At 48.3% G+C, this 27,877-nt stretch overlaps 1 protein-coding gene and 1 non-coding gene across 2 annotated transcripts in view; one reads left to right on the forward strand and one right to left on the reverse strand.

The window, feature by feature from the left end:
* The window catches only part of LOC119405117 (membralin), a 195,179-nt gene that overhangs the window by 110,606 nt on the left and 56,696 nt on the right, over window positions 1-27,877 (reverse strand). The window contains exon 2 of the mRNA XM_037671912.2: window positions 18,880-18,989. The gene's annotated coding sequence lies outside the window, so the exon portion shown is untranslated. The remainder of the gene's footprint in view (window positions 1-18,879; window positions 18,990-27,877) is intronic.
* Trnar-ccu (transfer RNA arginine (anticodon CCU)) lies at window positions 27,711-27,783 on the forward strand. The gene has a single exon. It is a non-coding gene; the product is annotated as a tRNA-Arg (tRNA).

The following is a 27,877-nucleotide window of genomic DNA, read 5'->3' on the forward strand; positions in this document are numbered from 1 at the left end:
GGTCACCTCGGGTCACCTCCGAGGGTGTCAATGCACTAGGTGCGGCCTATAATGCTGGATCGCGCTCGCGAACTTCAAAATTCACATAAAATACCTTCCAAGCTTTATTCGCTGTCGATATTTTGCAGATGGTACACGCACGTACACGGGAATCGATCCAGCAGGCTATCTCGGCCGCGAAATTTTGTGTCAGTACCCCTACGCACAGTTTGCTGCCCTACACATGGGCAAGTGGGTAAGAGAGAAAAAAGAGAGATAGAAAGCAGGATACGCACAAGAAAGCACGGAGGAAAAACATTACTACAGCAAAGAGCGCTTAGGACCTTTGTTTAGCATGTAACCATGCCAAATATTTCCCGACTGACTAACGTCATTATTACGCGTCATATAAGGCACACTTCGCACATGGAATACAGAAGAAATGCTGAAGTTGAACCTGCGGTTTGAATACTAGTGAAACATACTTGTACTGCCCACAAGGAAGCAAAAAATAATAATAAATAAATAAAATCGCGAAAAGTCGCACTCAAACAAATTACTCATAATATCACTGTGCTTTCCAATTAATCATCGGTGATATTTAATTACAAATGAATCAATAGGTTACCAGCATCAATCTTTCGAACTAACGCATCTTTCGCATTTTATGTCACGTTTATTCGTTATGAACTTGTTACTTCTTCTGATACGAGAGTTTTAAGTTGTAACAAATAAGCATTGCATCTTTCGGATCCATAGTGCTTATTTTAGCGCAAAAAAAAAAAAAAGACACCACAAGACAGAACACAGCGCTGTGTTCTGTCTTCTTTCTTGTGGTGTCTTTTTTTTTTGCGCTAAAATAAGCACTATGGATTTTTACCAACTAGCGCGCCAACGCATTCTGTTGTACCGCTACATATAGGGTCGTTCGTTTTATTCGTGTGCATGTGCATTTTTTCTTTCTTTCTTCTTTTTTCGACTTCACAGTCGCTCTTTGTACGTATTGCCTCTTATCTATAATGCCTTAGGGCCTTCAAGGCTACAATAAATGAAATAAACTAAACACGCCCTTTCCGCTGAAGACTTACTTATTCGTCAAACCATCGTAACGTACATCGCCAAACCTTCACGTGGTAATCTGTATGGTTCAAAATGAAGGTGCGCGCTTTGATTCCTGCGTTTAGCAGAGGCAGACAAGAAGCGTAAAAGGGGGCGTTCCCAATACAAGCTGTGCGAGACGAAGCGGTTGTGATCAGCAACGAGATAACGATTATCACGTTGATTGCGGCGATACCAGCGAGAATGAAATCACCAGCGAGTGATGGAGGCTATTAAAAGCTCTTCGAGACGTTAATTAGATAAACGATCTTAGTTTGCTCACCGTTACGTGTGTATCAGCCACCATCGCTGTAAATAGATAGGCATTGACTCGCACACCAGAAAACATGAGGAATTAGTTATCAGCGGTGTCCTCTATACGGGAAGCCATAATTTTCGTTCCCAGCAGAAATAGATCACAACAACAGTTCACGGCCCAAACGAGCGTGATCCATATCGTTTTATCCGCTGTAGAACCCACCGTCGTATAGCTCAGCCGATAAAACGCTGCGCTGAGTCCGAGGGTAAGGGTTCGATACCAGGCCATACCATTCCCGCTTTTTGATGACAGAGAAATTCTAAGCGAAAATCAAAAGAAACAAACAACGCCACCCACGTACTCGGATTCAGGTACGCGTTAAAAATAACCTCACGTAGTATAAATTTATTCGGAGTATCCCACCATACGGCATGCCGCGTTATCATATCGTGGTTCTAACACGTCTAACCCGACAATTTGACCGAAATATATATTCTTCTATCCCTGGCAAAGGCTATCTTAAGACCAGACTACACAGCCGAAACTCCGGTTCACGTGCACGCGGGCATCCGTGCGCGCAACGTAATAATTTCTGTGTTTTTACGTGTCAAAACAACGACATGATTAGGAGGCGTGCCGTGGTTAGGCACTCCCGATTAACTTCGACTACCTGGGGTTCCTTGACGTGCACCCAAATCGAAGTAAACGGGTGTTCTCGTATTCCGCTCCCACCTAAATGCGGCTGCCGTGGCCCGAAATTCAGCAGCAGCGTGTTATGAGCAGCGTGACAGCTTACATGGTAAAGCTATACAGACCACGGCGGGCGATGCACGGAACACCGTCGCACCGCGGACGTGCGGCACGCGCCCTCGGCTGCGACAGCCAAGGCACGCGATCTCGCACGGCGACCGACCGAGCGACCTCCTTTCCCCATTCATTCCATCTCACTCTAATGCCGGCCGAGCTACCGACGCCGCAGGCCGCGAGATGCGGAGTGAGATAAGATCGAGCGGACTGATAAGCGCGCCGGGCAGCTCTAAGGACGCTCGCGGAAAGCGAGAGGGAACGGAGCGGCGAGCGAGAGAGAGAGATACATTACGTATTCGCCAAGTCGTAACCGCGGCGGAGCAACGGATCGGAAGTCGGGAAGAAAGCGCGCGGCAGCGTTGTTGGTGCATGCGTGCACGACGAGCTACTGACGAGCCCGAGCTGTGCTACACTGCCTTAAAGGTATACATACACTGTACTAGGCGACCGTATGCAGCCCCGGGGCGAACGTGAGGGTCCGCGGCACCCACTTCTATAGGCACGTGTTCCCGATAACGAATTACAGTGCGCGCATACACACCGCGGCCGGAAGACGACGGAAGAGCCGCGCGAAAAGGTCTCGCTATCCCGAACCTGCACGTCGTGATTATCTGCAGTGCATCTGTGACGTATTACACGGGGCGAGGCACACACACAAACGTTGCCGCACGACGTAATTCAGCCGTGAAACCTGCTACTGCCTGTAACATATTCGAATGGCTCTGCTGTGACCTATATATTGCGTTAAGATTAACGTGGGAACGGCGCCCTGTCTCTGAATGGTTACAAATACCGGAGAGCACATAACGACCGCCATTTCGCTCTCACGAAAAAGGATGCAGAGCAGACTGGCTGACCATAAGATAAGCTGAAATTACGGATGCGCCTGACGTGCCTTCACGAACTATGGCGCGAAAAAAAAAAAAAAAAAGGGACAGGAAATGGGCAACACGGGACAGTTGTGGTCCGGCCCCCCTGTCCGAGAGACGTATAAGCAGAGCTGCGAACTCTGGCACGTATTGGTCACCGCGCAAGCAGGTTGGTAGTTATCTTTTAATCGCGGACACCCTGACAGTAATCACGCGATTTCCGATAAGGACCCGTTAGGGGTCACATACTGCTAGAATGAATCACTGACGTGCGTGCGCAGCGGGGCTAACCGATGAGCCCTCGAAAAGACGCTACCAATGGAAACGTACAGATATGCATCGCGTTAACACGCAAAATGGCGACGAGATACAACGATGCCTCGCTGGATATCATAGATAAAGGTGCGACACTTGCACTAGAAAATCCAAATTAAATCTTCGGGACTACTTCAATCGCGGAGAGAAGGGTTAACGGCTAGTAGCTCCGCTCGCAACACGAAGTCGGGCGTTTCTTTTACTAACTTTCCGCTGACCACAGACTTTAATTTTAGAAGAAACCATGCTCGAATCTCGACCTTGTCAGTGTATATATATATGATCGCAGCTGGGGGCAACGCCGGCAGGCTGAACAAACGGCTGTGGACTGTTTTGGTGTTGTTTTCTGTGATATACTAATAGTTGCAGACACAGATGTGCGCGGGGGGGGGGGGTCATCTCCTCCCCCACCCTCCCCCATATCATCTAAGGAGGCCGTCAAGTCCGCCCCATACCTATACTTTGTCTGAGCTATTCTATAACTGTTCACTGTGCAGGGTTGCGGTGACGCAGGCTTTTGAAGAAAACGAAATGTGTTTAGAATCCAGACACGATGAAGGGGTCATAAACAAAGAGATTAACCGAGCACAACATCAAATGTACTACTATTAGATCTTAGTAGTGCTGCTAGCAGTGCTACTACCGGTACTACTATACTTCCTTTATCAATGAACGAAAGGAGCGGAATCTCTAAGGGCTCGCTTTTCTTTCTCAGACACAACTTCAATGAGAACCAACAGACAACCAAGCCGACGAATTTAATTCAGTAAACGCACTGTAAGAAATATCTCGTGAGCATATTTTCGAACATATCAAACGGCATTACAGATAACTAGATCTTTTTCACTTTGTTTGCGATAAACTTCGTCACAGCGTTTCATTCTTTTTTTTTTTTTTTCTGACAGCCTCAGACGAGTGACCCGAAGCGTTTCCGCGCTTAAAGGAGTACTGACACGATTTTGAAGTGCAGCAAAACGGACGTTTTTTGTTTCCTTGGCATGTAGTGTTAACGCTCTCCCCACACCGCATCCGGGAAACACGTATAAATATTTAAGTTTGATTTTAAAGTTTTCATCTCCCAGCATCTGCAAGGCAGCTTTACCGCATGGAGAGCCCTATGACGTTTCAAGTCAGCTCACTTGGTTTGCGAAATCTGGGTTCTGCATGCAGCCTAAATCACAGGAATCGCTGTCGGAGGCACTGGACGACAATTCACTCATCATGAACCACGTTCAACTGACAGCAAAGGACAGCAGCTGCATATTTCGTGGGTTGCAGTCTGCCCGTGACGTCACGGGCAGACTTGACACGTCACTATGAAGCCGCCCTCTCGAAACCAAAACCGAAACTGCTGGTTGAAAGAAGCGGTATTAAAAATATATGCAATGCATCCCCAGGCACCACGACACTCTTTTTAGGGTTCTCGACACCCGTGCTTTCATTTAGAGCAACAACCCGAAAAATTTTTAAATTCATGTCAGTACTCCTTTAACTGAATACGACAGAACAACTTTACGTTCAGAAAAGCCACCGGCTCGACCCAGCACAGACGCATAATAAAGGAGGACGTCTCGACTCACGGGAACTGTCGCACAGAGAGCCGACGGCGGCGGCGACCGAGCGACACAAGAAGGCTTGGGAGACCGGCCTCGCGCCATGCGGCCACAAGAAAACAAAAGCGCGTGGTGCGGCGCGGTTCCAAAGCGAAAAAGAAGGAGCAGTCTAAGCAGAATAGGGGGCCACGAAACGATTCCAGCCGAGAGTGCGCGAGCGTTTCAGCTGCGACCGCCTCGCCGAAGCGACGCCGGTCGCCTCAATATACCCAGAAACGGTGAATGCTCTCTCTCGATATGTTGAATTTCCCACAAGAATTTTTCCGCAAGGTTGGAAAGGTTTCAGTATATTGTAAACGCAGAAAACCAGTACACAACTGCGAAACCATTCGACTGAAACCTAATATGAGGCTAAATTGCCGTTTTATAACTGTGAATCTTGTGGCTCTTGCGAACCACTTAATCACCTTACATTAGACTGTCCCGCATTCGTTAGGCAGCGGGTATTGCTGATTAAGGAATATAAATATCGTGGATTTAAGCGCGCGACCCTCGACGATTACCTATTTTCCGAGAGGTTGTGCTTCTCGACGCGGCCAAGCACATCGAGCTAGCTCTGCTGACTTTCGTGGATCAAACGGATCTGGCCGCCCGTTTATAGACGTTTTCTTTTTTTTTCTCGTTTTTAGTTATTTTTGTACAAGTCTTAGTCATTTTCTTTCTTTACTTTCCTATCTTCTTTCCCCTTTCTCTCTTCCTATCCCCCTTTCCCTCCTCCCGAAAGAGCAAGCAGGCGTAGTGCCCCTCTAGGTTGCAGTTGCCAGCCTGCTCTCGCTCTCTTTTCTCTGTGTCCTTGTGTATGCAAGTCTAAAACAAACAAACCAACAAGGAAACGAACAAATAAATAAATAAATAATAATAATAATAATAATAATAATAATAATAATAATAATAATAATAATAATAATAATAATAATAATAATAATAATAATAATAATACTTAGTAGCAGTAGCCAACGGTCAGCCGGTCTTGTACTAAATGCGGTAGTTGAATACGGCTAAAAATCTACAATGTCGACGTCGTACCCCAGTTACAAAAAAGTGAGTGGAAAAGCAATCACGGCGAACTGCCGTAAGAATAAATGTCATGATTGCGAAGCGTCAATTGCTCCTCTCATGAACTGGCAATGCTAGCCAACACTATCCAATATTAGGCCAACAGTAGGCAACAGTTAAGCTACACTGGCCAGTGTTGGCTTTACGCGTCCAGCGTACACTCAAGCCCGTCACGAATTCCTAATGGAGCCTACATTATTTAAAGGACATTGGTGGTCGAAACTTACAGATCATTTAGCCAATACGAGCCGACATTACACAAAGCCAGCCAACAATAGCCGGAGCTTACCGGTGTTGGTGGTGTGCAAGTGAGAGTGAACAGGCTATAGATGACTTGCGCTGACGTCGCTGAAAACGCCAGGATGGAGTAGGAACGTGGGGGTGCGAAGTTGGTGGCGTCACGATAATGTGACAGTGCGTCGCATGCAGGTTCTTTATTCATGCGCAGAGGTCATCAACGTTTAGGCAACGTGGTTATCACACTGACTCAGGTTAATCGTCACGTGACTATGCTGCCTTGACGTCGTCAATGTCGCTATGTTGGAGTACCGCTACGTTAAGAAGCTGCACACAGTATGTCACGCGCAAGCTATCATTAGGGGTTCTGACAGTATGCGAGTAAACGCGGTACCCCAGGACACCATTCACAAACAGGGGAAAGAAGGGAGGTACGCTCACGGATATGAAGATTAAAGAAGACGGGAGGTATGACAAGGTACGATGGCACATATAAATTAAAAGAGGACCACGTCGCCCGAGCCAAAGGTGGCACACAGCGAAAAGGGGGACTCGGTGGTCAACAAACGGCGTCGCCCTCGACGAAACACAGATTCCGGACGACAAGAGAGCGGCAGCAAAATACGCAAGTGAAGCAATGTACGCGTGCCGACATTGGCAGTCCCACGGATCGAGCTAGCACTGATTAATAAGGCGGAAAGAAAGAAAAATAAAATACTTGTCTGGACAAGCTGCCGGCGCCTTTCTTGCTTGCTCGTGACTGGCATCACACAACACGCGCACACAGTGACCGCCAGAAGTAAGGACGTCAGAAGCCAACGCTCGTGCCATATAGCCATACTCGGTAAAGGTATAGCTGCGCAACGCCCAACGCGCGAACATACACATGCGGTCGAGCAATTTCGGTTAACACAGCCTACCCCGTTCCACTTCTGGTAGCCCGGACGAGGCTAAAACCGAGGTCGGTAGGCACATCACGGAAAGCGAACTTTCCCGCTTAGCTCAGGAGGCCGCAGGCAATGCGCACGCTTTATTACTGCTGGAGGATGCATGCAGGAAGACGTCCACCCCCGTGAATACAGTTTCGGAGGCAATGTATTTCGCAGGCAACCTCCAACTATACACTCTTCAAGAAGAGGCCGCGAGAAATTACCGCCGGATCACTCCGTTTAGAAGACGATCTCCACTAGCCTGCGCTTATATAGGCATACAAACTATATACAGCCTGTTATGAGAGAAAGATGTTAATCGCCTCGCAATACCAAACACGGAGAGAAACGAAAAAAGAAGACTTAGAGGTCAGCAAATCTATGTGGCCGGGAAGCTCTCCACAAGCGTTGCGGTAGTGAATAAGAATTGCCGCACAGAAGCGCCGTATAGATTAGATGGAGTGAAGATAACGGCGCGCACGCGCGCCTTAGATCCGAGATGAGATGCGTAGATTAGGCGAGAATTTGGGGGGCGGAATGGATACCAGGCTGCGAAAGAAGCGCGCGCTACCCTATATAACGGGAAATTTTCCGCGCACACACACACACGTGCGACGGTAAAACAGTGTCGCATTCTTAAAGGTACACCTCACGACAGGCACGTAGACAAAAAAAAAGGGGGGGGGGGGCAGCCCCCCCCCCTTACGAAATTCGTCCAGCCTTCTATATTCCCAGGCAACTTTTTTTTCTTTTTGCCATGAAAAGACTTTCTTTCAAAAAATTAAGCCTTGCCCCCCCCCCCCCCCCCTCCCTCCCCCGAAAAAAAAAAAGAATCCTGGCTTCGTGCCTGCTTCACGATACATTCGTTATTCCACGGCAGTGTATGTCCCATCGCACTGATCATGGCCATAAGGTAGCTGTTCAATTTTTCTAAAACGAAAACATTCTCCGAATCATTTTTGCCGCGATCGAGTGGAACCACCTTCCCGCTGAAGTTGCATATCAATAACCGACAATCGACGTTCTCGCGAAGCACTAACCAACGCTGCCTAAATCAAAGCCTGCTTTACCTTATCGTTATTGTTACTCACTGTATTTGCTTTGCCTTATGTATGTATGTATGTATGTATGTATGTATGTATGTATGTATGTATGTATGTATGTATGTATGTATGTATGTATGTATGTATGTATGTATGTATGTATGTATGTATGTATGTATGTATGTATGTATGTATGTATGTATGTATGTATGTACGTATTTTGTTCCCAACTCCTCTGTAATGTCCTTGGCATTGAGAGGTAAATAAAATAAAATAAAATATACCAGTCGCAAGACAGCTTTAACAGCCTGTCGTTAACAGCGGTAATCGTACGTGTAAGCACCGGCCGCACAGTTGCTCGAATGGCCGTGACATAGTGACGCTTAGCGCTATAGGGTCATGCTTTCTATAAACTGTCGTCGGAATAGCAAAGAGCCGTATAGAGTTATATAAGAAGACCCCACCCTCCATTAAGGCTCCATTTGCATTTAACAGGAGGAGGGGGAAGAGGAACGCTCGCTATCAGCAGACCAACGTTAACGCCGAGCCAACCTTTTTTTCTTTCTTTTCATTTCGCGCTCCAATAGCGCAGCTGATGACGTCGAGATGACGTGGCGTATATCACACATCGATCCTGTATTCGCGTGCGCTCGGACCGTTATTTTACGCTGGGAAACGTCGCAATAACGGAGCGGTTTAGTCGGCGATGCTCCTTTCGAGACGTAGCGTTTTCTGTTGTATACGTTAGATTATATATATTTTTGAAATCTTCAGTCAAAATAAAACATTGATTTACCAACATGATTATCTTAATTTAATACGCATACACAGATGTCTCAGGACTAGTTGACTTGATGCATGTCATCTTATAATCATCTTATAATCATCTTATAATCATCTTCACCCGCTACTGTGGCCTATGGTTATGGTGCTCGACTGCTCACCCGAATGTGGCGGCCGGGATGGAATCCCAGCCGCCGCTGCGGCATTTCTGATGGAGGCGAAGATGATTGAGGCCCGTGTACGTAGGTTTAGGTGAACGTTAAAGAACCGCAAGTGGACATTTCCGGAGCCCTCCACTACGGCGTCCCTAACAATCATATCGTGGTTTTGGGACGTTCAATTCCAATAAAAATTATTGTTATTATAATCACCTTCAACAATGCCTAATTGAGCAAATCGGTATCCAGCTCGGCTTTTTCTCGAAACCAATGAAAGCAGAGGCTTAACTGCAGCTGCAATGCTAAGGCAGAAGATACGCCGCCGGTTTGCGGGAAGGCCCATCTCGAAATTCCGTGGCGCCAATCCTGATATTTAAAGCGCGCATGTGCCTTCGAGCACAGGTCTATACTACGCGATATCAGCACATCCAATAGTAAACAATAACGGAAATTACCCCTCGGGTACTTCTTTAGTCGACAAGCAAAGAGAGAATGCCATTTACTGACGTCCGTCGCCGTTCACTCCGTATTCTCGGGAAAGAATCGGCTCTCTTGCATTCGAAGCATGGAGCAATGGACTTGACCGCGCCCAAGTAGACCGATTACCACACACACAGCTCGTAACACAGAATGACGCACGAAACGGGGAGGCCAATGGACATCGTTCGCAACGGACCCCCCCCCCCCCCCAAAAAAAAAAATGAAAAAAGAAAGAAGCAGAGCAAAAGGGCGAGTTACACCAAGGTAAGAGCAACAGTGTAGCCTTTTCACATTGCAGCCAGCAAAACGTGCACCGTTGACGCACGAAATACTCGTCATTTGACGCACGAAGAAACTCTCCCGAGGTGCGATAGCCAAAGGAGAGCCGTTGCAGCGCTGCGGTATCGAAGGAAAAATAATAACAAAGCAGCGCCACACGCGAGCTCACGGAGAATGAAAAAGAAAGCTGTATAAAAGAAACAAAAACAAAGAGCACATAAAGAAAGCAGCAAAGGGGAGCGCGGCGCCCCTCATTTGCAGCGCACACGATCATCACGGGCGGCCCCGAATCGGAAGAGAGGGAGGTTGAGCTAGGTGAGTAGGGGAAGGGGACTGTCCTTATTATCATGGCGGCGGCCTGCTTGTTTGCGCAGGTCGTCGACGGTGGCGCCACTTGGTCCTCCTCGCCTGCCGCCCTTCCGACGGGGCTCACTGTCCGCACCCTCGAAAATACTTAGTTGCGTGCAGCGAGCGCGAGAACTGAAAAAACGCCGACTATACGGTAACAATTAAACGTACCGGACTGCCCCCGCAACCAGTGGAAAGTGTATCGGCCGTCCCGGCGAACGGTTGCCCTTATTATACGGGGCTACGTCCGTACGTTGAAAAAGCGGTTGCAGCGGCAACAACTACGGGAATCCCTGTAGGAGACGGCGCACTAGGGCTATACCGAGAAAGGTTTAAGAAACACAGTGTCCCTTAGGCATTCGCCTAAGACGGCTCGAAGGCAAAAGCCATATCTTTCTTTTTCTTCTCAGTCAATGCATTGATCCTCCCCCCCCCCCCCCCCCCCCGAAAGCTTTTTGCACCTAACGTGGTTTTGCACTGCCTCTGCGATTGCCCCACCTTTCACCGAGCTACGATGTCATGTGATGACTTCATCGTGACGTCACAAATTTTGGCGATTTGTGACATCGCGGTGACGTCATCACGTGATGATTTTTTTTTTTTTGCATCACTCGTGTTGATGATGCCGACGGTCAATTTTCGCGTTTGATGAGACATCTGAGCCTTTCGCCATAAAAAAAAAATCTGGAGTGGAAGCTTCCACAAGGTCTTAGCAGCAGATGTGAAGTCAGCATTTGCCTGGAGTTTAAACTAAAAAAAAAAAAAAACGGCCTTCTTGTGTGGTGCCCGATCGGAGAATAAAGTACTTTTGTTCTGCTAACGTAGGCGCTAGCCTAAATATAGAATAAGAGATCGCTGTTCCCGACAAAAGTAATGTATCTGGGTGAGGATTGGTAACTTGATCTCTATTAAAGTTTGCCAGGAGTTTGAGGCTTCTTCAGGAAATGAGTGACCTAAGACACCCGCTGAACAGCGTCTGTCCGGGAAAATTGCCGATATGAAATTCGTACGGCGTGTGAGGCAGACGCTACTTTATCTTCGCTGTATGCTAACGTTTTATCCTGTCTAGAGCAACATGGCGGAGACCTGGCTTCAGTTTGCAGATAGAATTTCCACTCCAGTTTTTTTTTTATTTTTTTGTCAACCTCCTTGGCTACACCACTGCGCTCAATGCGCTGAGATTAACGGGATACTAAAGAGAAAACCCCCCTTTTTTTTCTCTTATAAGTAAATTACGCTTTCACAACAGCAACAGCACCACTCTTGCCGCGAGAAGACGCTTGGTAAGCCGGAAAGAGCGCGCAGAGAAACACACAGGCGACGGTCGACGCCCCCTTAAGGCTTCAGCACCAACTCCCTGTGACGTCATACAGATCGATAAAAAATGAAACGCACTGTGCTCACAGAGACTTAACATGGCAAGTTTCAAAATATCGTACTGAGCCAATGTAGTCAAAAATGCGAGGGAAAAAAGAAAAAAAAAAGACGGCGGAATCCGCGACGTCACACTGACAAACAGGTGCCCAAGTTTGAGCTCTAGAATTAAAAAAAAAAAGAAAATATTTCCTAATAATGAACCTATGATGGCGAAGTTAACGACAATAGTGTTCTCAAAGATTAACTTGGCAACTCTGCAGACTGAATCGGTGGATGCCTTTGTGCTCCTTCAGTCTACAGAAGGTCATTGCCCCCGTAGGAGACGCAGCAGCCGGGGGAATGCACAATATAAAACGAAAAGCAATCGGCGATCGGAACGGAACTGCGCAAAACGGCATTCTTTCATGTCATTCCGCCGCTTGAACCGCAGCAGGGTCAGCGCACGCCAGGTCAGAGCGTCAAAGAGAGCACGCCGTGGCTGCGGATGCATAGATTGACGCGCGACAAAAACAACAACAGTGACAACAAAAGAAACTGATGCCAATGCTCTTATCCACATAGAAGCAGTTCGTCATGCAGAGTTCAGCGACCGGGCGTCCCTTGTAGCTGCACCACTGTTTTTTTAAAGCGAAGCTCCCATATCGCAGATTTCGGTGGCGGCGTAGTACGCGAAAAACCCGCTACCGGCGAGCGTAAAGAAATGCGGCCCTCCGAAGGTGCATTCACATGCGTGTTTTCCGATAATCGATGCTGTCTCGATCGTCGGCTTATCGGCGACACGCCCTTAGCAGATACGACAATCTAATCTTTTTATCGAGGTCACTTGTCCTTTCAGGTTGCCACATATCACTGTCGCCTGGGCACGAACGCATGACCGTCGCTGTTGCCTGTAGTAACTGAACTGTTGCGCCACTGAGCACGTGGGTCAAGGACCTATTGCCGGCACGGAGGAAGTAAAGTCCCTAGATTTTTCCCTGAACAGGGAAAAATCTAGGGACTTTAGGAGGAAGGAAGCAGTTAGGAGGGAGCATTGTGAAATGCTATATGAACGAAAAAAAGGCAGCACGTCAGGCAAGCACACGCCAAGCTGCCCCCATTTTCCTAATAAAAACAAGAGCTTTTCTTTTTTTTTGGCGAGAGCGATGTGCAAACTGTTGTGCTGCAGCACAAATGCCACAATGCCAACGACCTTCGAAGAGCGAAGGATACTGGGAATGGGGGGGGGGGGGGGGGGGAAGTCTTCGTCCAGCCGGCCCCGTCAGCTGACGCCAGTCGTCGTTGTCTCGTGCTTTTCAGCGACTGAGACATTCCGGGCCAGCATTCCTAGCCACCACATGGAGGGGAGAAACAATGGCGTTCCGCGCACCTGCGGTGTGGATCCTCCGATGCCCTGAAGGTGTCACCTGTTTGGCCCTTTTCTGCCCAGCACCGGACGGGCCGCGTCTACAGCCAGCAGGCCATTTCCCGAGATCCCAGGTGTCCATCGCCAAACCAGAGTCAACTGGTCATTGACCTTGGGAGGCAACGGCGTGCTCTTCATTATGCTCCTGCCAGTGCTGCAGGATTGGTGGAATCCTGGCCACCGCGAGGAGAGGAGAACGATAGGGTGGACCCCAACCATGTTACTTAATCCGGCGCACGAAAGGGCGCCGGTGCTTGTTGACTGAGATCGAACGATGTAAATACGTGTACATAAAGTCTTCTCATCTTCAACTCGTCGTCATGAATGCGCCGGACAGGACATCCACTCGTGGTCCCAATGGCTACGCTACCCGAGTCGCACCACGGTGACAGCGAAGGGATACCACGGCCCGTATCCTCAGCTGTGCGCAAGAAACGCGACCCCAGTCGCAACAAAACACGTATTCATTCGAACGAACATCGGCGCAGGCGATCTCCCTTCTCTCGATGTCACAAATTACGAACCACTTTAATCTATTTAATCTCATGACTTAAGCCTTATTTTAATGTCACTGTTTCACTTATACATACCGAGATGCAGTCAACCGTGAATGCGGGCCCCTCAGACGACAGGCATGCGCTAAAATGCCCAAGCCACCTATATGCCGTCTATATAAACTTCCAGTTAACATTCCTACAGCCTTCACATGAACTTCTACATTTCAGAACACAATACATGCCTTGCACGTGACGTCACAGACAGGTGCTCTGCGCTGGAGCCCCAACATAGCGGCCATCGTGACTTTTTTATCTCATTAGAGTGTGTCAGTGCAGAGGAGGACACCCAGGTGTTCGGTCCCCGCGTTCTTTTGTGCTCTCCCCGCTTTCTTTTGTTCGCCAGCCGCGCCGCGGGGGAACACAAAGGAACGCAGGGGTTTTGGTGTGAAGGATGCTTGGGTGCACCGGCACTCATCTGATGGCGAGCCATCTCCGTTTCTTGCTCGACGCGTTCGAACAAAAACTCACGGAGCGTCTCAACCCGCTGGTCCCCCAAGATGGCGGCCACGGTGTTTTTAGCGTTTTACCCGTCAAGTATAATCCCCTCCTCACAAATACCTAACAGGCCATCAAAGGGAGAAAAGTGCAAACCGGGGTTTATCCCCACTAAAAAGAAACATCACACGCTACGTTCCCGACGTGCTATCGAAGTTCCTGGCCCCGGTGCGCAGGAAGTCCTACACTATATCACATTGCCTGGGCTGCCCAGGTCATATCCCACACTTGACAGACTCAGCAGTGGAGGGGTGACTGTCCAGCTCTGAGCTGGCCGACCACCAAGCGCTGATCGACAAGTTTCAATTGGCGGCTAAGGCCAGTGGGGCACTCGACTAAGGCTGTCCCCATAAGAGTGACTTATATTTCATTAAAGCTTTTTCTGTTCTGTTCTATAAGAGATGACGCTTGCGCGGAAGGGGGTAGAAGAGACATCTGAACGCGCAACCCGTGGCCACACTGTAAGCAAAAGTTAGCCGAGATTGGGGTTTTTGCGGCTCATTACCTCTGAAAACTCCCTCGCTTCTAAAATTACTACCTCACGTTGGAGTAAAAGTGGCACATGACATAGTTTTACCACCACCTCTGAGGAACGTAGTAAAAGGATGTCATAATCCAATTTTACTACGTGGGGTGTATTCTGTCACGTGATTTTTAACCCCCGTTTTAGAGTTTATTACCATGTGACCTCAAGGTCCTCCCGCTCGCCCCGCTTCGGCGGCTTTTGTCTGACGATGAGTGCCCCTTCGAGTTTTTTTTTTTTTTTTTTCAAAGCTGGGCATTGTCGCGCCTCAGGCACTTCAGCTGCAGAAGCACAACGAGCGAGAAAAGCAGCCTGTGAACGAAAGGACTTGCTCGAAGAAAAAAGCCTGCTGGAAAGCCGTACTGCAGATATCGGCCCTGGAGACAGGCGAGTTGTTGTTGAGTGGTTCTTCGGAAAAGACGCTTTCTGCCTCCCAGATGGGGGCACGGCTCAGCGCCTGTGGGACGAGTGTAAGAAGCTTGCGCTGTATATGTCTGGTGGCGGTGATGGCAAGCGGCTGCGCACAGCGGGCTGGATCTGGGGTGCTTCTTCTATCATCGAGTGGCCGTGCGCTTACGAGCGCAAGGCTCCGAGCCTGGACGTCGTGGATACCTCGCTTCCGTGCCGAATCGCGAAGAGCTACGAAGAACACTCCCAGCGCCAACAAAATCAGGCTGGTGTGATCGTCCGTGGTTGCTTCCTGGAGAGTGACCGGCTACAACTATAAGAAAAAGGCTTCACTACGTCGTCGGCACCGAGCCGGCCAGCGGCCGGTGTGAGTGCCTCGCCGGAGCAGGTGAAACAAGCGTCGCATAGATTGTGTACAGTCCTGTGTACAACTGTGTATAGGCCAAACTGTGTATTTCACTCCATGCGGCCGCCGCTGTGAATTATCTAGCGCGAAGGCGAGCCCCGATCGAGACAGACGGAACCAACGTGCGGCCGACGGTGCACTGCAAGTACGAGCACGGTGAAAACCGGGCCTGCGAGCGGTCTCGTTCGTTGTAAGTGCATCGCTCCGTAAGACTCCTCGAATAGCGGACACCTATTTTGATTTGTCTCTAAAATAACGACGACGAAAATTGCAGAGGAGATCGCCAGCTGTCGTTTATCGCATAGCCGTGCTCCTCGAAAAGGCCTGGCGAGGCCGTCGTTAGAACCTGGTACAGGCACGGCGCCGCTCTACTTCGCCGGCGTTCCTGGATATGTGCTGCTACTGTGTTTGTGTAGCGCTGCGCAATGAAAAAATTGTTGAGTGGCCGTGGTTTGTGTGTGCTTAGGTATATTTTGCGGGTTTGTGCATCAGCACTGCTAACGGGAGTGCGGCCAACACGGAGTGCCAGCGAATAATTGGATAATCAAAAAGGTGAGATAAGGCGGGTTTATACTAAAAAGGTCGGTGTGTCTCATGGCGACTTGACACCAAACTTAAAAGTTTACGCGTGCGCTGTGAATCTTTATTGTTCAAGCAAGCAAAACATAAGACTCCTACCTGCACTACATGGCGGGTCAAGATGCGGTGCCTATATATACCGGCTGGCCGGAGTACGTTTGTACAGCGGAGCAGTCGGTTGAAGTGGTGTTTTATTCTGCATTGGTTGTGTGTGTGCGTGTGTGTGTGTGTGTGTATGTATGTGTGTTTGTGTATGTGTTTATCTCTATATATGTCATGGATACTGTGTTTTCTACGTTGATTAAATTCGAATTTCGATGGATCATGGTGCAATCGCGCTCTTTTTTTTTTTTTTTTAACCATCAGAAATAGCCGAGAAAACTGAGTTAGGGGCGTAAATAAATACTACTACATCAGCCACAAGAAACTGTCGACCGAGAAATAACTCTCAGAAATCACCGGGAAAACATTGTAAAGGCAGTAAAAAATTACTCTTACTATACTCGCTGAAAACCTCAGCGGGGGTAAAAAATTACTACCGTTGCTACGTTCAAAAACTCGGTTATCGTGAGAGTAAATTTTTACCGCGACTGGTACGTGTAAAAAAAAACCCAGAAAAGGTTGTGCGCTAGAGGACAAGCAGTTTACTCCCGTTTCTGGTTATTTTTGTTTAGTGTGCACTCCGCGGCCAGCTGACAATCCGCAAGAGCCACTTGCAGCAGCTGCAGTTCCCATACTGAGCTAAGGAAAACTAAAGTAACACTGAATATGAGGCGTTTCGCGGTGGATATAGGACAGATAGGAGAGGGACTTTAGGACAAGATAGTTAATGCTACAACAAACAGCAAGGGCTACGATTCAAACGACAAGGCGAACCACTTCCTGCCCTCCACGACAGCGTAGTCCAGCTATATAACAAGTGTTGGGGTTTTTCGTCTCAAAACCGCGCTTCGATTACGAGAGACACCGCAGTGGAGGGCTCCGGAAGTTTCGATCACCTGGGGTTCTCTAACGTACATCTAAGGAAACGGGCCTCCAGCATTCCACCTCTAAGGACGTGCGGCCGCCGCGGCTGGGGTTCGATCCCGCGACCTTCAGGTCAGCCAGCAGTCGGGCACCATAAACCACTATACCGTCGCGGCGGGCATGGCTGTATCGACACAGCTACAAGTAGACAGGAATATCAACTACATAAAATAAACTAAAGGAACGGCACACTCAGTATCGAAGTATCCGTAGCATCTCGACAAAAAAAGCACGAACTTACCCGGTCAGGTCGAACTGCGACGGTAAGAAATCCCAAACGGTTACTGCGGCTCTCAAACAACACTGTCAGCTGCCAAGCAAGATCGTAGTCGTATCGGCGGGTGAAAAAAAAAAAAACGCACAGTCCTCGTCCACTGCACACAAATGCCGCCAGGACCAGAGCGGCCGCGGCAAAAGCAAAAAACGCGCGCACCTCCTCCGGCAGTGAGCAGCCCACCTCTTCCCTTCCCTACAACCTCCTCTCCTGTCCCGGTATCGGCAGGTGAAAAGAAAACACAGACACAGTCCTCGTCCACTGCACACAAATGCCGCGAGGACGACCAGAGCGGCAAAGGCGCAAAAAAAAAATAAAATAGAATAAAAAAAGAACGCGCGCACCTTCTCCTTCTCCGGCAGTGAACAGCCCACCTCATCCTCCTCTCCTGTCCCAGCGGCCTAGAAGACGGGCCCGACCTTTCTCACCGACCGGCGGCAAACTTGACGCTGCATCGGCACGGCAGACCGACAGGACGGGGCCGGCAGCCGGCACTTCCGGGTTGGGCGAGGAAGCGGAGTGGGAGAGAGTGCGTAGAAGAGGAGGAGAGGGCCGGTTACATAATCGTTACGTGAGTCTCATACACTTGACCCTCCTGACAACTCCGCGGCGCGGAGGAGAGGCACTGCTCCGCGGCCGTGCGCCAAGTAAGCTCACCCTGTGGCGGAGGAGGAGGGCGAGAGGGACATCGCCGAGGAGAGGAGGAAAGCAGTGCTTCGCTGGGGCGATTTTCGTACCCGCCGGTTCGTAACAACAGGCCCATTCCCTTTCTTTTGATTTTTCTTTCCCTTTCCCTTCGTCTTCCTTTTTCTTCTATTGCTTTCTGTTCCGTTACACATGGGTCGCTGAGTAGGTATTGAGGTAAAGAGCACCTCCGCTACTCCATTTTTCCCGCGTTGTTCCAACAAAAGATAAATGAACGAACAAATAAATGATTTCTTGTTCGCGTTTCTGCATAAGCTCGAGCCTTAGCTTTTAAGCCACTGTCTTGCTTGATTTGTACGAGATGAAAAATTCGTGAACACGGTTTGTCGCTGCAGCCGACGTTTCGACGAGCGGACTTGTCTTCTTCAAGGCTTCAAGGATTTGCACCACACACACACACCATACATATATCCATATTGCAGAAGTAACCGTGCCATAGGCTAGCTTATACCAACACATATTAAAAACTGGGCACATATGAATTGAAATGACCCATTACGTTCAATATGGCCAAATCTGCAAATCTCTGTGATCTCTGATGTCCACAACACGAATATGGGATTCTGGAGTATCAGTTTATACCTGACATTTCGGTGAGAGTAGAAACGACAGCTCCTTTAAGTGAATAAACAAATAAATAAACGTTCCTCCATAAAGAAAACAGTGGCTCGTGCATGCAGGCGCGCGACGACCTCAGAGAGCGATTCGTGTGAAATTTCCACCTGCTGTGTTCTCACGGACGTGCCAGCGAGCGAGGATGCAACAAGTTTAACCGAGGATCAGATAAAAAAAAAAAAGGAAGATAGAGAAAGGAGCTGGCGCGTTCTATCTGCATTGAATGCAAAATGGTGCAATAGTCACTATGTATACTCACCTTGGAGATGTGTATGTCTTGCAGTTGGCGCGCTAGACCGATGACGCACGGTCGTCGTTCAAGGCCTTGCTACATGCAGCCAGCCCGTTTCACTCAACGACTGCCACGATCTGCGATAGATAGAATCGAAGAAGTTGCCTTACGCATGTGAAACTAACAACAAGAACACCAATACTACTACTACTACTACTACTACTACTACTACTACTACTACTACTACCACTACTACTACTACTACTACTACTACTACTACTACTACTACTACTAATAATAATAATAATAATAATAATAATAATAATAATAATAATAATAAGAAGAAGAAGAAGAAGAAGAAGAAGAATTAAGCATATACGCAGATATTTATTTATTACACCATTATTATTTCTGGTTATTTATTACTGGCACCGTGTTTGAAGCCTGAATGACCTACGCCGCAGGTCGCCCCGGTATTGCACTACCAGTGGCGTAGCCAGGAATTTCGATCGGGGGGGGTGGGGGGGGGGGGCGCGACTTTGCAGCGCGACCTCCTCATTGAATTTTTCGAACGACGAAGTATATGAATAACATTCATTACCAGTGAAAATTTGTATTAGATGCTGCAAATCACTTCTTGAATGCTGCGCACTGTCAAGAACGAGTAAGAAATGTGTTTTTTCATCAAAACATGTTGGCATGCCCGCAAAGTCTTTCCAGAAATAACCGTCTTCAATCTTTTCAAATTTTTTATTTTGTTTGTGTAAGAGGTACGGCAAATATCACGTAAACTTTGGAACTGCATCAGTTTTAAACTGAAGAAGCGCCTGATAACAAAAAAATGAAGTCCACAAAATAACCAGGACGAGGTCATATATTTTAATGCAGACTGTTTACGCAAAATATTCATCTTTTTGCACAAATGATGCGGCCAGGGAAAAACAAGAATGGGAAAGTACACCCTAAATACGGGCAAAACATAAGTCACCGGAAACAGTGCGCTGTATGCTTACAGAAAACATCACAAATGTACATTTAAATATGCAATCAATATACGGAACTAAGCAATGATCACTATACATAATGCCCAAAATAAGGCAAAAGAACATGCTGCACAATCACAGAAACTGACATGTCCTTGGGCCAAGCTGCTGTCTCGGACGCACCATGTGGACAGAACTATAAAGGAAGAGCGCAGAAATAACGAGAGAAACTATTTCAAAACTGTGTGAAAAGTGCGAACCACTATTGCGAACTCAATATAAACGGAGGGTTGTCGCTTCTAGTTCAAAAAGCAATGAAGAACAAAAACGAGAAATGAAAGTAATAAACAATGCCGCTAGTACGGCTTCCCAATAGCTGAATTTGTTTGGTAACGCCGCGTATGCCCACCTCTCAGTGAACAAGGTGAAGCTGTCGATTGGCTGGTAATGTCCACCTGATGTCCGTACTCGTATGTACATATTAGGCCACGGTGTTAACTGCTAAAAGGTACAACATCCTCACGGCTTTAAAAGGTGGTGAACAATATTATTGCGTAAGATTTACGGGCTCATTGACCTGAACTCTGGAACAGCAGTGTCTTTTCCTTTCGTTTGCACTGATTTTTGTCCTGCTCGGTATCAATGGACAAAGTTGACCCGACGAGGAAGCTTATTGAAGCGGTCAATGAATTCCGACACGCTGATGTCGACATTTCTGTGGCCGTAGAGAAGTGCCAGGCCAACCATGCGCTCCTCAGACATCGTGGAGCGTAAGTATAGTTCTTAAGTAACCTCATGCTTGAAAACGTTCTCTCTGCGCTGGCAGTGGCCACTGGAAGGGTGACTAGAATCTGTAGTAGCTTAAACACTGTCGGATAGAACCTGCTGTCGCAATGAGAGAGAGCATCGGTTCCTGTACAGGGGCGCTGGTTTGCTGCTTTGTTCGCCCACTTTGTGCTACATAGCCGCAGTTCTCCCAAAGCAGCCCTCGTTTCGACGTCATGCGCAGAAACGGTCAGGAGATTTTCTGCTCCTTTTTCCCGATCATCTTGTATTGGTGGTATTGCGGATGGTACAATTACTGAAAAGTCCTTTAGAAGTGCCCTGTGCTATTCGAACCGATGCTATATACGTGGTCAATGAACGGAATGAACAGGGTTCTGCGAAAATATTCTTCCGCGCTTTCGAATGCATTGCTCCCAGGGTTTTGCTTCCGGACACCGGCTAGACGGCTGGCGATCTCCACATTCAGTTTTTCTGCTAATGCCTGCACTTGTGCAAATATTTTTGAGAAAGAAGCATTCGCGTTCTTGCGGTCATTTTCATTTGGCTGCTGTACCGCTTCTATGTCGTCAATGGCAGCGCTCATGTCGATACTCCTAGTCTGCAGCTTCTTTGACAGTGGCAAAGTCAGTGCTAACACGTGCTCCGCCACATGCAGGCTTACAAGGAACGCTGGTGACAAGAGTGCCATCATTAGACTGTTTGCCTGCACTGGACTTTCGCCATTTCCGTTAAACATAATCTCCTCTAGTGCTGCGATCAACCGCCCCAAGAGGCTCACAAATGAAAGCACTGCATCGTGCTTCTCGACCTATAGTGCGTTTCGCATAGTCCCAAAAGGCGCTTCCTTGTAGACTCAGGACAGCTCAAAATTATCATTTTTCGCAAAACGTGTGAGCGGTTAGAATATATATGGAAAAAGACTGACGTCGCCTTTAGAGTCCCAAAACAGTTTCGGATGTTTGTGACGGAGCATGCCGCACGCAGAACTAGATTAAGGAAGTGACTGACGCAGTGAGTGTAGAGTGCGGCTGGATAATTCTCACGAACAGCAGCTTGAACACCATTTGCTTTGCAGGCCATCGAGCTTGCACCATCGTAGGCTTGACCACGGAGATGCTGGATGTTAATTCCCATGTCTATAAGGAATCTTATTATGGTGTCGGCGAGGGCCCGGCCACTTTGGTCGTGAATTGGCACAAAGCCCAAGTTCACTTCTTCGATTTCGTTCGCATCCTCAAGCAGCTTACAAACAGTAAGCTGCTTGATACCAGCAATATCCGTCGTTTCATCAGCAAGTACGGAGAAGCAGCCTGCAGCGTTTACTTTTGTGAGTAGACTTCCCTTGATTGATGACTGCAGCAGAGATTTTTATAATCTGGTTTTCTACATCTGGACTTAAATACGAGACATCATTTGGGCAACTTTCCAAATGCTAATTTAGTGTGTCGCCACAATCCGCTCGCATGCGAAGCAGCGTTCTGAAGTGGCCTGTATTTGTAGAGGAGGCTGTGCTTTCTATAATCCATGGGACCACAACTGTCTCTATGGCCACGGAGAGCCAGACCTTGCCGCCCGCAAAAAAGAACTGTCTCCACAATAGGCCGTAACTTCCTTCGGTTCTCTCTTATTTGAATTTGCCTGCCATGGTCCAGTTGACCAACAACACTGGGCACACATCCTGAGAAGGTTTGAAGAAAATTATCGGCTTCCAGCTGAGCGTCAGTGTGATATTTAGTGGCTTCGTGTGCACCGAAGACTTCGAGGGCGTGCTTTCACTTTTGAAATGGCTTGGATACGAGAGCCCCAGTGCGCGCATATTGGCCCTTGCCAACCTCACTTCTGCTAAAAAGGACACACACTCGGCAAAACGCACCCTCTTGAAGCGCTTAGTAGTTGAATGGTTGAAGAAAATCTTGCAGAAAAGCCACCTTCCAGAACCTTTCAACTGTCTATGGCATTGTCGTGCTCGAAAAAAAAAAAACATTTTAGACGACATCCTGGGTGGTTTTCGGTGAAGGTGGTCATTTCGGACGGCGGTGTATAATAGGACGAAAAAAAGAAACATTTTCAAAGGGGGGGGGGGGGGGTGAGGTGGCGAGGAGGTGAAGCGCAATAAATCCCATTCCCCGGGTGACGCCCCTGGCCGGTGGTGTATAAGAGCACGAAAAATTTCGGGGGGGGGGGGGGCTGAAGCCCCATAAGCCCCCCCCCCCCCCTGGCTACGCCCCTGCGCACTACCTATGGGATCGGCCCATATATTTTTCAGTGAGCGTGGACATCGCCACGAAAAATGCCGACCAACGAGAGGCCAGCAGCTTTGCTGTATCAAATAGGCCTGGCCATGGTCAACACCGATAACCGGTGGTCACTCAGAGCAACGGAATGAATACCAAGGAAGGAATGAGAAACGCATCCGAGGACGACAGAGGTGGCTATAAATAAGACTCAGTTCAGTCGCGTTCAAGTACGTTTAGCTAAGAATGACCAACGTCGCAGGAAAGCAGAGAAGTGTATAACATTGCCTCGTATAAACGTGTCATCACATGTCCCAGTGTTGTCTGCAACGCATGATCACATGGTCGCGAAATCACGGAGCCTAGTGTTGTCAGAAACCAGTTAGAAACCATTCGTGCGCACAGTGGGATGGCGTGCGGGGAACCGTCTCCCCATTAATGAAGGGGGGGGGGGGGGTGCAAGTACGCCTTTGCCGAGTCGGTTCTTTCCCGCCATTGTTTATGGCGGGAAAGTGAATGGTTTATGTTCGTACAGGTTTTTGACGATAAGGACGGCCCAGGACCCCTGATGTTGCATACCAAGAACTGTTTACATCCCACCTTCACCCACAGGAAAGACTGCGACCAAAGGCAGGCCGCCGTGAGAAACAAGTCGTCATTTCATTTCCATTTTTACAGCCATTGCGCAGCTTATTTTGTTTCGGACTTGACCAATGAGGAGAAGGGGGCGCCGCGGTGAAACTTCGCCCAGCCCCCGCCCCCGTAATGGAGAACACTGCGCACGCCTATGCATGCATCCCCCGATAAAATATGGGAATATACACTGCTTCTTAACGAAATGGCGTCCGCATGTTCATTGTGTATATCGGATATCTTTAACATATTTTTAGCAACGAAGCTGTTCTTAGTCGAGGCTTCCCCGTCCGTTGGCGTAGCGCTGATCACGTGGAATCGCAGCGTGGCGAGAGTGAGGCTCAGTAGGAAGGGGAGGGCTGCGCCGAGCCGAGAGTGGCGAGGCGGAAGCTTCACGGGTGAACCAATGAGAGGCGCGAAAGGAAGGGGGAGAGTGAGGCCTCGCGGAAAGAGCGAACCAATTAGAGGAGCGTCAAGAGGGGGGAGAGTGAGGCTCAGCGGAGGAATCCAGCCGTTCTGCGAGATGTAGATCAGTGAGTGTCTCGGCTGAGTGTAGAGGAAGGCGTTGGTGTTTTTTTTCTGTTTTTTTTTTTTTTAGTTGGCTCTTTTATATTAGCCAAGACTGCTCCCGAGGAAGAAGCCGCCCTCGTCGGCCGAGAGAGGCAGTGTTCGCGAAGTGGAGTTGGCTGGACTTTTTTTTTTTTTTTTTAGAGAGTGGCGTTATGAACAACGCGGAATATGTCGCATAAGGCAGTGCATAATCGTCAGCTCAATGTACTTTAAATGTATTTTATGTCCGTTTCCTTGGATCCCGCACTGTACGTCATAACCGAGACATAAAAAAATAACACAAATCAACGCTTTACAAAATGTAGGGGCGACGAGCTTCCCGAAGAGAACGACGTAATCATGTACAATTTTTTGTTCATTTCATGAAGTCGAGCCGCCACATTAAATAAAAGAAACAGAAAGAAAACGTAAATTGGCGTTATAAAAGGTATTGTAAGCATGCAGGGCAGCGGACCGTATTACAATGGGCCCGACTTCCTGCAGCGTTTAATTCAAAACAATGCCCACGACGACGGCCGACCCGCCAATTACCCGCGCAGAAAGGCTAACGCGAGAGGCACTGCAAATTTGCGCAGAACAGCTGTGCAGCATATTGCACACACGTGTACAAACAAGCGCATGCAAACAAGCGCCGTTAGCTTCGAGCGACTGGTTCGTCGAATGAGCTTGTTGCGTAGAAAAGGAAGAAAAAAAAGAGAAAGTGCTTACAGGTTTAAACTATTACGTGCCCCAATCACAACATCATTATCAGGCATGTGAGGTATTCATTTTCACCACTTGGTAAGGCCTTGGTAAGTGTAGCGCAAATATCTAAACGCGGGGTGATATACGAAAGAAACAGAATCGAGCGAAAACAATCAATACGTCACATATGAAGGCGTCTCGTACACGGACGGTCTATGTTCGGTTTTCTAACATTCGGTAATCGCTAACGCGATCCGTCAGAAAGCCCGCATGTTCGTCGACGTCCGTCACGGTGGTCTATATAGTGGTTATGGCGCTCGACTGCTCAGACCCGAAGGTCGTGGGATCGAATCCCGGCCATGGCGGCCGCATTTTCAATGGAGGCGAAGATGTCTGAGGCCCGTGTACTCAGATATAGGCGCACGTTAGGTGGTCGAAATTTCCGCAGCCCTCCAGTACGGCGTCCCTCATATCACAGTTTTGGGACGTTAAACCCCAACAATTATTATTATTCGTCGACATCTGGCATCTGACCAAGGGCACAGTTAGCAACAAAATGTTCGAGAACCGAACACAGACCGAACGCATACAAGGCCGTCCCTGCGTTCCTCGCCCAAACGTCGCGAACTAACGTACTTTAAGCGTGACGTCACGGCTCAAAGCGAGAAGGCCTCGCCCTGAAGGAGTACGATGCGTGACCGATTCAAACGCGCGGTCACGCGCCTATACATTGACGAACGCTGTCAAATCGGTGCAACTGCGGCCAAAGGCAAGTCTGTTGGAATTCGCTACGTGCGAGCTTCCACTCTGCTGACGATTTCGACTCGGAACCAATTTATTAGCCTTGCCAAGTCGAGAAAATATTGGCCATGTCTTTCAGCACATTTCTCATACAGCGCGCAACGTTGCAACTTTAATAAATTACGAAAGAAATATACCGCAGCAATTTTCACCGTTTCTTTTCTTTACACATTACACACGCACGCACACACACACACACACACACACACAATCAATCTTCTCACCGCGACAGTGCTCTCACGACAAGACCGAGAAATTGAGAAGCAATATAGAAGACAGAAAGTTACACGACAAGATACGTCCAGGCAACCGAAGTTTATGTACGTTGAACAGCCAGAAAGTCGCTTTGGTGCGTCCACACTTTCAGCGTCATTTTCAATCGGCAATATACTTGCGACTCAAAACCGACGTGACCGCGTTACCTATATACATACAATAAAACGCGAAAACGTAAACTATACACGCGATAAAAAACTATCGAGGTTGCACGCCGCGGCACTCAAGTGGCGGCAGTTGAAAGCAAACGTCGTTATTCCTCACATACATATATACGTATTCCTTCTCAAATCTCGAAGGTACGCAAATTTTCCTCAACGACAACGGCGCAAAAACAATGGCCAGGAAAACTCGCGCAAGTTATGCAGCGAAGGAGGGCGTTCGGGACGAGCTCGCGCGTGCCGAGCCTAATCTGCATAATTAGACGCTAATCGCGCATCCTGCCGAAAAACAAAAGAGGCCGCGACATCCGTCCAGCCATGCATGGGTGCACGCACTGCCATAGAACTTGCACATCTTCCGCAAGTGCGGTGACAATAGATCACAATATACCCAATCCCAGCAGGCGTATGCAACAACTATACAGCGTTGTATTCTTAAATACGAAAACGACATGATAATAATAGTGTGGCGAAGCATTTGGTACTGCTTAACGGTTGCGTTCTACAGCGGCTTCGGTCGTCCACTTAAAAACGCCGCACGCTCTCGGAGCCCGTGCTCTTGCCTTGACTGTCGCCATAGCGAATTGTCGCCGAGTCCCGTCCAATAAACCGCTTAACAATAGCAGTAAACAAAGCGGATACAGAGGAAACAGGATGCACACGGAGCACAACAACCTAGACTTTGTCAGCAAAGTCCAGGGAGTTACCGTACATTACCGTACGCGGGCAGCACTTTTGTTGCAAGCAATATGTCTCCCCTATGGAAGATGGCAGTATGTTGCGAGCTGAATCGATGTCGCGTGTGTGTGTGTGGTGTGTGTGTGTGTGTGTGTGTGTGTGTGTGGTGTGTGTGTGTGTGTGTGTGTGTGTGTGGTGTGTGTGTGTGTGTGTGTGGTGCGTGTGTGCGTGTGTGTGTGTGTGTGTGTGTGTGTGTGTGTGTGTGTGTGTGTGTGTGGTGTGTGTGTGTGTGTGTGTGTGTGTGTGTGTGTGTGTGTGTGTGTGTGTGTGTGTGTGTGTAACCTGAGGGAAATACCGAGGAGGCCTTATACATGAGTCCACCACCCAGGCGTGCTGAGCATTTTCCAAAATATGTCTCTCAAAACCGCGAAAACGATGTGTTTTGACAAAAAGACATTTCCATTGCAACTCTGAAAAGCAAAGAAAAAAAAACTAGACTATGGCAACAGTACTGAAAGTTGGGCGAGTTGGTACTCATTCATGACTTATTTTTTTCCTTGTGTCCGTGTACATTTCGCGCAAAAGAATCATTACTAGACTTTGGCATTTCACGTGCCAATTGACCACCATATATGATTATGAGGCAGGATATGGTAGCGGCCTCCGGATTAACTCGACCACCAGGGATTCTTTAACAGTATACGTACACGGTTGTTCTTGGATTTCTCGAACCACCAAGTGCGGCCTGGGAATCGAACCCGCGTCTTTAGCAGCGCATGCAACTCTTTATTCGGTAAACTGCCACGGATGATCATTAAATCTGTATAGATTTATTCCCGTCGAAACACTCGCGAAAGGGAGCCCCCAATAGTCGAGTGCACGCAGCGCACAACGAGACGTGCACTGTATAATAAGAAAGAGTCCGGGCTAACACAAAGTCAAAAGAAGAATGCATTTTTTTTTTTTCAGGCAAGAAAAACCGGGAGAGCGGCCAGCAGATGTGCGTACGGCGTACGCTAGCGCAGTCTGCCAAGAGCGTCTTCCGACGCGTCGCCCTCGTGGCCTAACGGATAAGGCATCGGTCTCCTAAACCGGGGATTGCGGGTTCGAATCCCGCCGAGGGTAGGACCTTTTTTTTTTTTTTTGCGAGATTTCTTTTTTTATTCATATTATGATCTGTATTTCAGTACCCATACAGGACACCTCAAATTAGTATATT

The sequence above is a fragment of the Rhipicephalus sanguineus genome, chromosome 9 (genome assembly GCF_013339695.2).
Source record: "Rhipicephalus sanguineus isolate Rsan-2018 chromosome 9, BIME_Rsan_1.4, whole genome shotgun sequence".
In the NCBI taxonomy this organism is placed as follows: Eukaryota; Metazoa; Arthropoda; class Arachnida; order Ixodida; family Ixodidae; genus Rhipicephalus; species Rhipicephalus sanguineus.